The sequence below is a fragment of the Dama dama genome, chromosome X (assembly GCF_033118175.1).
Source record: "Dama dama isolate Ldn47 chromosome X, ASM3311817v1, whole genome shotgun sequence".
Classification (NCBI taxonomy): Eukaryota; Metazoa; Chordata; class Mammalia; order Artiodactyla; family Cervidae; genus Dama; species Dama dama.
Window position 1 is genome coordinate 124788575 of NC_083714.1, and position 13416 is coordinate 124801990.

The window sequence follows — 13416 nt, forward strand, 5'->3', positions numbered from 1 at the left end:
TACTGCTATAAGCTCTTTAACATGCATGATTCCTGACTGCCCACGTGTAATTCTACCCTTTCACTCAACTGACCAAATCACATCTGGCTTACCTAGATTGATTCTGAATTTCCTCCAAGTTCTATAGAACACAATATTAGACCTTAGTATGTTAAATCTATGAATAGTTAACATTTTAAACTTCTAATTCTATTAGTCTATTCTGATAGAATTATATTATTTTATAACTAAAATTAAGTGTTTCAAGGGCAGGGTCCTTATTTATCAATATCCCTTTAATTAAGTGGAATCTCAATATATGCTTATTGAAAAAATACATGATCTCTGACTTTCATCAGAATACCAGATAATACTGCAAAATACACAAATAAACCCTCATTATCTGTACTAACTTTAGTTATATAACTTAACTGTTCAGACTCCCTAGGTGTTCATTAAGCTAATGCAAAAGTACAAATTCTCATGTATGAATATTCTAAAATAACATTATATTGATTTAAAAGTCTTAGGCTGAATAAGGGCTGGATTCTTTTGTTGCCTTTATTTGTATGTTTTCCAAAGCAGATGTCTTTAGTTTGGAACTTGGGTTCAGTCATTTTTATAAAATGTGATTGTTTGGTTATACTTAGCCTAACAAGCTCACCGGTTGTTAAAATGTTTCAGCAGTTAGTTTTATTTCATTGATAAAAATCACAGATTTACTGATCCAAAGACTGTTTCATCCTAGATTTTCTTCTATCAGTGGATAATCTGATGAGACAAGTTGATTATCTATTGTATGCCCCTTTTATTGGATTGACAGGTGTAGCTATTTTTTTTTTTTTTTGGAAGTATTATTTCCACAGGTTTTGGGAGAGCAGAGTTGGTAATGAAATGTGCAGTCATGCCCCAATTTCAGTGCTCCCATGCTGAAGTCAGCACATAATAGCTCAAACAGAAGCGAGTGCTGAGATGCAAGCCTGTCAAAGGCTAAACCCGGGATTATCGCAGCAATGCGCCCATCCCTTTGAAGAAGGCTCCCTTTGGTGGCTTTTCAGGCAGTTGCTTGGCTACCTGTTTCTCAACAATATAAGTCTGTCTGGTCTCTTTTGCTCTCTGAAGACATAAGCACGACCTTGGAAGGTTTTATCCACGTAACTCTTTACTTTCATATAATTTTTGCCAGTTATTTCATGAAAAAGAAATTCTTAGGCTGTTTGCTATATGTAAGCTCTATCTGAATCACTCACTTTATATACCCACCACAGGACAGGGTTATTGTTTTCTTTACTTTTCTCCTAGTACTAAACTAATCAAATCACTACACATTAAGAACACTGGAAATCACTGACTCTAAGTCTCTCTTCTCATAGGTTGCTGTGGTATCAGGAGAGATTAAGAGGTCTTCCTAAGTTCTCTTAGCTGATTGGTGGCAAGGCAGGTCAACTTTCAAGCAAACCACATCGGCCACCACTGCACACACAGGGAGCAAAATCATGCCAAAGAATCAAATTCTGACTCTCCAGGTACATGCTTCTACATTTAACTTGGGCAGCCCCTCACTTTGATGAATATGTTTAGGGATTTATTACAGCATCATGATCTCTTATAACTGCATGCTAAATGGGTTTCCAGTTTATACAACCAAGATGGGAGGACTGCCTCTTTTATTATCAGAGCTTGCAAATAAATGTAAGCCCTATTTGTCCAAGTGTGTGCATGCTAAGTTGCTTAGTTGTGTCTGATTCTGTGCGACCCTATGGACTGTAGCCCACCAGGCTCCTCTGTCCATGGGATTCTCCAGTCAAGAATACTGGAGTGGGTTGCCACGCCCTCCCCCAGGGGATCTTCCCGACCCAGGGATTGAACGCATATCTATTATGATTCCTGCATTGGCAGGCAGGTTCTTTACCACAAGCGCCACCTGGGAAGCCCTATTTGTCCAAGAGGCTGTGCATACTCTAATCTTTAGAGTTTTATTCCCTGGGATTCTCAGGAGGTTAAATTTGAATGCATACATCACTAGTACATACAGAAATCAATACAGGCTTTTCTAATAATATTTCTATCATTCCCAATGTCGCCACAGCCTAAGTACTTTCCAGTTTCTTTTCATTGATTTTCATGTTAGTAAACAAATGCAAACCTAAAACCATCCCAAAGAAAATTACATACGAGCATTTACAAATATAAGAGCAGTGATTATGAGAGTCATTTTCATCCATATCTATAGAAGACTTAGCACTGTTAGGCTCACAGAGATAGCTTCACACATAACTGTCATATATATATATATATATATATAAAATAGTATACACACACACACACACACACACATATATATATGCAACTGTGTAAATATAAAGAACATGTTACATTCTCTTTCAGTTTAATTTAGTCCCAGATGCTGAGGCTTTGAATGCTGTCTCAATGCTGAGTTCAGACAGATATTTATTCCCATAAGTACACAGAAACATCATGATAAAAACATTATTAGGTAGACCTTCGTACAGCTATGTTTACGGCTGTGTACTGACTCATGAAATCTGCCACAGTCTTTACACATGACAGAACAGGATTCCAGGTGTAGGTAAAAGCAAACTGACCAAAATTTCATGTTCTTTGGGGATTTGATTTGACCCAGACAGACTCTAGAGCCCTTCAGCAGTAAGCCGTGAATGGATTACAGAATTTTCAATTTAGGGTGCATGGTTGCCCAAAGCCAGACAATGATTTGGTTTCAGCTGAGTGATAGGTAACAATTCCAATATGGTCAGTTTGCCCCAAAGTAACTTTTTATCAGAGTATACTTTATTCTGTAAAAGTTTATTGGGCACATATTTTACTTGGTTAAACCCAGCAAAAACTACAGCAGCTTCTTTGTAAATGTCGTCATATTTTTAAACATAAGAAAAATGTTATTTTGGATTTTCTGCATAATATCTGAACCAGAAAAAAAGATTATGCAGTCACCCTCTATGTATGGGGCGTTATGAATAGTCAAAATACTGTAGTAAAAATCAAAGCTGGATGATTATACCATTATTTCCAAATAAACTTCAATTAGAAACTACTTCTAACAATGGGTTCATAGGAAGACTCATATTCAAAAATTTATATATGTCAAATCAACGTTGACCTTTCAGAAGGTCACATTAATGGTTGTTTAGTAATATTCTATTATGAACACATTGATGATAACATAATAATCAAGAATTTAAACTTTGGTGAAACTACAGAAATTCCATTTCAGAGCATGTCCTATAAAAAGATCTGTTATGGGAGCTCATACAAAGGAATGATTCTGAAAGTGTTTATTATGAACAGGTAGCTTGTACTTAGGATATCCACACTGGATTTTCTGCCTCCTATTTGGACTCCCCAAGCCAGAGTCAGGACATAATCATTGCCAGCAGAAGGCCTCAATGGTGTACTAAATTCACTTCTTACATGGTAAGAGTAAGACAGAGGTTTGAAATTTTTCATAGGCAAATGAAATTTCTAAAATCAGAACTAAACAATTTAAAACCAGAGCAATAATCTTTTCAACATGTGTGTTGTTCCTAATCACTGCACTATTGTACATTCTCTGAAACAGCCCAAAGAGAAGCAATGATTCAAAGAAATGAACAACTTCCTCTTAAAAAGTGAGCCATACTAGTCAGAAATAACTAACATGTTTTAATGTCCTTTCCTAGGAAGCAAAATCATGCCGGTCCCTTGGACAATACAGATTCGAAAGTGAAGTGAAGTTGCTCAGTTGTGTCCAACTCTTTGCGACCCTGTGGACTGTAGCCTACCAGGCTCCTCCGTCCATGGGATTTTCCAAGCAAGAGTACTGAAGTGGGTTGCCATTTCCTTATCCAGGTTAACTATAGATTAACTCTAATTAGGCAGGACATTCAAGCCAGAAAATATTGCTCTCAAGAATGATAATGAGGCAAAACACAGTATTATTTTAGTGCAATGTAAGCACATTTTAAAGTTTTTTAGTGACAGTTTTAAATGTCTTTGTTTGTGATTTGACATGAAAAGTTAGGTTATGGACTCTCTACCTGCATTTATATCAAAACACCATTCCATTCATCCTTCCTCCTTCCTGCTTCATACAAGCACGAACTCATCTTATTCATGGATCAAAGCCACTTCCTTATTCTTAATCTGATTCCTCTCTTTTTTTTCCTGCTGATTCTACTGTGTATAAACATCTTTCCCTCTACTGTGTATGGTGGTGGTGATTTAGTAGGTAAGCCATGTCCTACTCTTTCCTACCCCATAGACTGCAGCCCACCAGGCTGCATGGGATTTCCCAGGCAAGAATACTGGAGTGAGTTGCCATTTCCTTCTCCAGGGGATTGGAATTCCTGACCCAGGGTTCAAATCTGCATCTCCTGCATTGCAGGCGGGTTCTTTACTGCTGAGTCACCAGGGAAGCCACTACTGTGTATAAATGTGTTTAAATATTTACAACAGGAAACAAACCTGAGCCACACAATAAAAAAACTAAAATAAAAAAATAATGTTCAGGCCTGAACACCACCCCTGTTTCCTTCATTTTGAGAAGAATTGGTCATAACTGACTGGTCTAGGCACCTTCTCCTCAAGTTGGCTTTCATCTGTTTGCAAATCTTTTCTAAACATGCTCTCAGTAAAATTGCTCATGACTTGATTCCGATGGACTTTACATCACACTTGACTTCAAGCCAAGTCTATGGCCTTTTTAACAATGGCCTTCTTGAATTCACCTTCTTTACATTTAGATAAAACATGCTTTTTCTTTTTTCCTTTTCTACCTCACCTATTCCTTCTCATTGTTTTCTTATGGTGCTCTCTCCTCGGCTGATCACTGAAATACCAATATGAATGCCACTGGATGTCTTTGCTTAATCTCCTTTTCAAATCATATCCTCTGGAGATAATTTCACTACTGCCTCTGTGCTGATAATTGTAAAATCAACGTGCCCAACCCACATCTTTATTCTAAGCTTCAGATTCATGTATCCAACTTCCTCTGAAATATCTTCAGTTAATATTCTCTGGCAATACATAATCAAATATCCCAATTTAATTTATTATCTTCTCTCCAAATGCATTCCTTTTGCCCAGTTTTCTCAGTGAATAATATCACCATACATCTAAGCCAAAAAGCTAGGAACCATCTTGTTTCTCCTTGTCTGTTATCTCCATATGAAATGAATAACTGCATTAAAGATGCAAACTGGAAAGAAATGGAAAATTCTCATCTTTCTCAGATTGTTCATTGCCCTTTGATTTTCCATTTCAAATAGTCATCTTATGATAGTGTAATTGTTGCTTTATGATAAAAATCAATCATAGATTTCAGTCTAAGGCACGTGATAATACCTACTTCACAGGGTTGTTATAAGCACTAAACTGAACAATACAAGTAAGCATGAGAAGAATGTATGACATACAGACATATCCAATAAATGTTGGCTGTTATTAATTTATTATCCGTATGCCGATTGTGTGATTTCCTTCACATTATTGCTAGAATCATCTCTCTAAAATAAAAAAGTAGGTCACCTTACTTCGTGCACTTTAAACAGCCCTTTACTTACAAAAACACAGCAAAACGCTTAAGATATGGTACAAAATGTTCCTCATGGTCAGGCATTTGTGTTTCATCCTGGCCTTATCCTTTGCAGCATTCTAGACATAAATAATTACTTTTTTGCTAAGATTCAAACCTCTCAGTCTTTCTCACACCATTCTATCTTTCTAGAATGATGCACCCTCTATATGCCTGCACACACATATGCATGTTCACATGTGTGTGTGCACCCCAGACACACACTCACCTATCACTGGTTGCCTAATAAACATATTAAAACTTAGCTCATTCCAAGCGACTTTTTTTTTACCACTACTCATATAAAATTGTGCCCTATATAAATTTCTGTTGTAACACTTGTAAAACATTCAACATTTTACAGCAATGGCCAATGACTCCATAGGAACAGTGCAATATAATGACCCTTGTGACTTAATTCACACACTTATTTATCTGTCTTCCTCTACCTGATGAGTGACATGTAATGGTAGGACACGTGCTTCATTCATTTCTGTGATACCCAAAAGTGAGCCCCATGAATAGCACATTTTTGGTCCTGAATAAACAGTCATTGATTGAATGGATGGATGACAATTTCCTTTTTTCTGAAATTGTAGATCTCTGGTTAGAGCACTCATGTACCTCCTATGAGCGGCTCTTGAACAACAGAGAAAAAAGCAAGTGTGGCCCAGAAAAACTGATGAGTACACCAATTCATTCTGACCATTCATCACAACAGTCTTCATGTAAGCCATATATGACCTTGAGTAATAATGAGCGACACTGTAGCAGTACTTTTTTGTATGAAAGTATAAATAGTGCAAATATATCTTTAAATTCTTAAGTCTCATAAAAATACATTTTAAATTCACTGTAATATATTCATCCTTACTCTTTTAGCAAGTATTGTTATACATCTCCTGCATTCTGAAAGTGACTGTTTTGTGAAGGAGCTGTTAAACTACTGAGTAAATAACATAGTTTTTGAAATTATCATAATCACACATATTTATGTAACAGACCACAAGATCAAGGAATTGTTACCTTAATTACACAAAACTCATATATAGTGTTTCTTTTTTCCTTATCCATGAATTATTTTTAATCTTCATGGTCTATATTCAGTATAAAATAAGCAACAATGTATTATCTCTCCATGGAATTTTGATAAGAAGGAAATCATTATCATGAGTAAAATAACACTTTGAATCTTCCTAGAACAAAATGTGCTTCTAAATAGCTCATCTATGGGATACTGACTTTGTGACTTTTTTGGCCTTCAATTCTATGTCATGGCCTTATTTTTCTCTGGGTAACCAAATTGGTAACCAAACCAATCTGGTTATAAACATATGTGATTAGGATTGTATCTGCAAGTGTATGAAGAGATGGGGCCCCTTTCAAATGGTTGAAATATGAGTGATGTATACTCAGTCACCTTAACTATTTAAAAACCATGATTGAAAAACCTTTCACTTTGCATGCTGTTCATTATGCTGAAATTCTGCAGGATCTCATCTGGCAACCATTGGGTCGCAAAGAGTCAGACAGTGACTGAGCGACTTTCACTTTCATCCGGCAATGATTTTTCTTTATTTACATGCTGTATTTGCTCAGTCACTCAATCAAGTCCAACTCTTTGCCACCCCATGGACTGTAGCCCACCAGTGTGACTCTCTTCCTACTCCCAAGTCAGACTGTTCCAGTTTGGTTCAGTCGCTCAGTCGTGTCCGACTCTTTGTGACCCTATGGATTGCAGCACACCAGGCCTCCCTGTCCATCACCAACTCCCGGAGTTTACTCAATCTCATGTCCACTGAGTTGGTGATGCCATCCAACCATCTCATCCTCTGTCATCCCCTTCTCCTCCCACTTTCAACCTTTCCCAGCATCAGGGTCTTTTCCAATGGGTCAGTTCTTTGCATCAAGTGACCAAAGTAGTGGAGTTTCAACTTCAACATTAGTCCTTCCAATGAATATTCAGACTATCCCAAGCAAGAGTCTATACCTCAGTGACTTTTGATTTATGACCGCTACACTCTCATCCTAAATATTCAACATTCCTCTACTTATGCACTTCAAATGCAGCACGCTTTAAACTAAACAAGACTCCTCCCTAGATTTGTCTTCTCTTGTAATTGCTCCAATATTGTCTGTTGTCTCCATCAGCCATCAAAGTGGCTACCGGAGTCCCTCGATACATTCTGGCTGGCTTAGCACTCTACATTTCATCTCCACTCACTTGGCAGGCACTCTTTATCATTTCTCACTGGACTATTACAACAGCTTTCAAATTGGTCTTTTTCTCCATTCGTTTTTTTTTTTTTTTCCCCCACCCAGCCAACTCTGCACACTTCCACTAGAATAACCTAATTGTGCAGCTGCTCAGAATCTTCCAATCGCTCTCTATAATCTTTTAGGATACTGTCCAAATTCCTGCATGTGGCCTTCAAGGCCATTCATGATCATCTCTATATTTACTGCTTTAGTCACTTATCTCAACACTTCTTTTAGGAGCCAATATGGTTTAGAAAGCCTTTTTACACTCAGAACATGTTATATCTTTGCAAATTCTTTTCACATTGTTTGAGCTCTTCATGCAACTCTCTGCCCTGCCACCATGAGCTGAGGAATACTCATAGATCCTTCAGCATCACCTTATCCATGAAGTCTTTCTAAATTTACAACTCAGATATAGGCGGTTTCTTTCCTTTTTTTTGCTTTTCATTTCCCTTTCATACATTTAAACAATCTAATTTATCACAATGTAATTTAAATAAATATTTCTGACGTCTCCCATGAAAACATGCTTCAAAGGAAAGATACTGCTATGGATTTTACTATTTTCCATGACATAAAATTTATGACCTACCATAGGTGAATAACAATGTCTGTGAATGAATGAATGAAGTGAAAATCCATCAGAAAAACAATCTGAGTTAGAGCTCCAAATACAAAGGTGAAATTTCACAAGGGATAGAAGGAAAGTTTTCCAGGTAGAAAATTCTACCCAGTAATTAGAAATAAAGCAAATTTGCTTAAGCTATAAGAATATAGTACAGTGTACCTTAGGAGAAATACTGAATTTGTGACAGAAATCATATGGCTTTATGTCTTGATGGTGGTCATAGTTGTTCAGAGTCAGGCATACATTGAAATTCTCTTTTATCTTTCTGACCTTTCCTCCTGTGGTATCTTGGTAGATAATTTTTTGAATAAAGGGGAGTTGTATAGAAGAGTAAAAAGATAAGGAAAAGACTTATATACAATATAACATATTAATGTCAAATATTAAAACAGTTAGAAAGAGCTGGAAACAATTAATAAGAAAGAAGATAAAGTATTTTCCTTTGAAAATTAGGAAAGGAAGAGTAACACTTTTAAATACTTCAATATAATTTTAAATTAATCATTCTAACTGATTTAACCTCTTTGGTCTTACTAGGCACTTTTGAGAAGGAAATATTTCTTATATAAGCAAAAGCAGTATGCTTTAATGGATGAAATTATTTAGTAACTGTATATTTAGGTATATTTGCTAAAATATTAATATTTGAGATGTACAGTTTCAAGTACACTCTAGCGAGAATAGTTTTTAAAAAGATATTAGGAACCATGACCTTTTTATTATAGGTGCACCAAGAGAGAAAGGGCCCTGAAATAGAGAGATCTCAAATTTTTCCTCTATGAATCAGCCTTGGGTATTACCTAACTCAAGGATAAGTGCATTTATATTCTTCTTTTTAGCAATAGTAAAACACATTTCAAAGATGACCTCTGTACCCAAATAGTAAGATAACAGGCTCACTTATACCCCTTTTCTATATAGAAATTGAACCAGAACATTTCATCCTTGAGAAATTATTACCTTACAGTACTCTCAAGGCCGGTCTAAATTTGATGAGAAAATAGCAAACCTATGCCATAATTTCAACATTTGTTGAAGTGTTTGGTCTTTTTTTTTCTGGAATTTTCTTAAAAATCATTGGTTTAGAGCTAAAGAACATCTCATTCTAAGGGTGGACAATTAAGTATCCTTTCATAGGGAATGGATCATTGCTCTTTTTAAACCAAAGTAATTTCTGAGTACAGTAGTTACTCCCTTCAATCAAATAGGTATATTTCTCTTGTTTTCTTCATTCTAGTTTGTGAGGTATTTCTATTTAATAGTTTACAGAACTTCTGACATACAAAAAAGATTACTCATTACCTTCACTGTCTAAGAGTCCAAGTGTTTTCCATACCTAAATATGTCTGGATGTTACAGAGAAACCTAACTTTTAAAAGTCCCTACTAACTGAAGTATACAAATTTCCCTAAAGGATCTTGCAGACTGACTATATAAGCACAAAACATAACAACTAGAAAGAATCAAGACATCAGCCAAACCAATTCTCTCATATATAAATTGAAAAGCAACGTTAAGTCTAAATCCTTAAAACTTTGTAAGAGAAGAAGAACACGGTTGTTAATTGAAATTAAAAGCCTTAATTATCTACAGAATCTACCAGACCTTTCCTGGGTTCAAATCTCTGATGAACCATCTGTTCTAAACAACTCTAATTTTATCAGATTCATGTCAGGTTGATTTAGTTTAAAAGTGAATAATAAGAAACTGAGAGCCTCTCCTCAATGATGAAATATAAATATGAGGGAATAATCATGGTCACAGTTGAGAAGCAGCATGTTACAAATATTCTAAGTTAATAAATGTAGATTAAAATGTTTGGAAATGAGTTCAAGAAATACTGCATTAACTGCAGACTTACTGGTGTTTCTGAAAACTTTGCACTGTCTGTTTATATCACAGAGTAATTAAATTACAGTACTGGTGAATTCACAATTTTAAATTATAAGAATAGTACATGTTTATTAACAAGAACATAAAAAATAAATCCAAAAAACAGCACAAAAAAGCAATATTTTGATGATCCAAACCCATGCTTTTGTGTGTGTTTTTGTACATGCTTTTATTTTAAAATTCCTACTCAATTTTGTTTTAAAAAGCAACTATTTAAGGCTCAATACTGCCTATTAGAGATTGTGAAAATTGAAAAACTGAAAACATGATTCTTTAAGATGCTTACAATTGAGTTATGAGCAAACATAAGTACAACACCTACAAAGTCACTTCAAGATATGATCTGCAGACTCAATTATCTAGCAAACCTGTTGAACCAGTGCAGTTATACAGGGAGTCAGTTTCACTCATGTGGGTGTAAGGCTAAGAAACAGACAGTGTATAGATGTCTTATTAGTAAGAGATACTATGATAAACAAAGGAGGCATGAGGAAGAAATAAATCTAGATATAAGTCCTAAGGAAATTATAATAAAAAGAAAAGAGTCTTAGGATTCAGCAGGGATAGGACCGAAAGAAAATATTAGCTATGAAAATATATAATTCTAGAGTAACTTAAAGGGAAAAAATAATCAAAGCAGAGTGATCAGTAGAAAAGTCTGCCAACAGAATAGAAAATAGCTTGGAGTGGGAAGAGAAAAAGAGGCAAGAGACATGTTAAAAAATATTGCAATAAATCAAATGTAACAGAATGAAGCCTTAGTGAGGGTGAATACAAGATAAAGATGAAAGATACCACAAAGAAAACCAATAATATTTTTATAATTTTTATTATTGAATGGTAATGTAATATGGTTAAGACCTTTGAAAACTAAGAATATAAGTTTTCTTTTTTTCTTTTTACTGGAGGCTTTTGGAAAGAGGACAGAAAAGAGATACAGGAGAGAAAGATGCATATCTGTACTTCCCCTTCCTTATGCTTTGATCAAGAGGAAGAAGTATGTTCCATACATTGTGAGAAGCAGTGAGGACCTTTCTATCTTCATTTTTAACACTAAGAGGAAGTTGTGCAAGGAAATTGTGGAAACACAAGAATCTATAACTCAGCTTATGAAGCAGGCTGACACGATTAGGCACAGAGGTGACTCCGTTTGCCCTCCCACGCCTTCCTCAGTTTTTGTACACCAGCGACTAAGCCCAAGGTTCTGGTAATCTTAAAATGGAGAAATAGCCTGTACCTGGAGAAAGATGGAAGACAAGGTAGAAAATTTTAGGGATGGGTTTACAGTGGCTAAATAAGCCAAGGATCTTAGTGAGACCTTAATCAATTGAGAGAATTCGTACTCTGAAGTTTACCAACTGTCAATTTCATTCATCCCATACGAGCCGAGCACCCAGTACGTGGATTTCTGCCAGTAATTCCCCCCAGAACCAGCTCAAAGAGAAGAGTTTAGTTTCCTGTCTACGACACAGTGTTACAAGAGCCACTTCTCCCTACTTCAGATACTCCCTTAGGGAGACGTACAGGAGTCTCCAATAGAAAGCTATCCTCAAATGAGTCTGAGTTAGAGGAAAAGCTAGCCTGGGGATGTAGCTCAGTGGTAGAGCGCTTGCCTTGCATGCATGAGGTCCCGGGTTCGATTCCCGGCATCTCCACTTTTGCTGAACTACGGTTTCAGCTGACTTCATTTTTTGGGGCTCCAAAATCACTGCAGATGGTGATCACAGCCATGAAATTAAAAGACTCTTACTCCTTGGAAGGAAAGTTATGACCAACCTAGATAGTATATTAAAAAGCAGAGACATTACTTTGCCAACAAAGGTCCGTCAAGGCTACGGTTTTTCCAGTGGTCATGTATGGATGTGAGAGTTGGACTATGAAGAAAGCTGAGTGCCGAAGAATTGATGCTTTTGAACTGTGGTGTTGGAGAAGACTCTTGACAGTCTCTTGGACTGCAAGGAGATCCAAACTAAAGGAGATCAGTCCTGGGTGTTCATTGGAAGGACTGACGCTGAAGCTGAAACTCCAGTACTTTGGCCACCTCATGCGAAGAGTGACTCACTGGAAAAGACCCTGATGCTGGGAGGGATTGGGGGCAGGAGGAGAAGGGGACGACAGAGGATGAGATGGCTGGATGGCATCACCGATTCGATGGGCATGAGTTTGAGTAAACTCCGGGAGTTGGTGACGGACAGGGAGGCCTGGCGTGCAGCGATTCGCGGGGTCGCAGAGTCGGACACGACTGAGCGACTGAACTGAACTGAACTGAAAGCTAAAGAGACTACTTGAATTATACAGATTAGAATGGGTTTAGATCAGATAATATCAAAATTAGTTTACCTCAGACCCAGTAGGAATGGAGGTCAGAACAATTTCTGAGAATAAAGGACTCTATGTTACCCTACTCATTTATCAGCGAAGTGTCAATAATTTGAGACTCCATCACAAAACTCTAACTACTGTTTTCCTTTTACGGTTAAGGACTGCTGATATCCTGAATGAATGCTGGAAAGAGTCTACAGAATATTTTTTTTCTTTAATGAGGATTCAGACAATTCATGTAAGTGGGGAAAGGTACGCCCTTTGAGCCAAGTATAGTGGTACCTTTTTTGGTCAATAATATATTAGCTATCTATCCTGTAGCTGGTTACTGAATGGGAGCCATTCATTTAAAAAGAAGTTAGGTGGGAGCAGAGAAGAGACTTTAACAAACAGATTCCCAAGTTGGTGAGACACAGCATTCCTATCTTGTAAAACTACACTGAAGATAATGGAAAGAAAAGAGGAGCACAAACTAAGGATAAAAAGTACTTCAAGCAAACAAAACAACAAAACAATGTGGCTTCCATTCTTCAGTGTTGAAGTGATCAAAGAAGTGACAGTGGATTACACTTGTCATCTTAGCCCCTACGGTGTCTACAACAGAACAAGCAAGTGTGTGGGAGCTGCACCCATGATCCTCTTCATGAGTCACAACACATGCTATTAATTGGTTCCAGTGTTCTTCCACTTCTTTCCTTTCTCACAAAGGAAAGAACACTGTAGGCCTCTACTGATTCAG

At 36.7% G+C, this 13416-nt stretch overlaps 1 non-coding gene across 1 annotated transcript; it reads left to right on the forward strand.

Annotated features, from left to right (window-relative positions):
* The first annotated feature begins 11938 nt into the window (after nucleotides 1-11938).
* TRNAA-UGC (transfer RNA alanine (anticodon UGC)) lies at nucleotides 11939-12010 on the forward strand. Its single transcript has one exon. It is a non-coding gene; the product is annotated as a tRNA-Ala (tRNA).
* Nucleotides 12011-13416: the final 1406 nt, after the last annotated feature.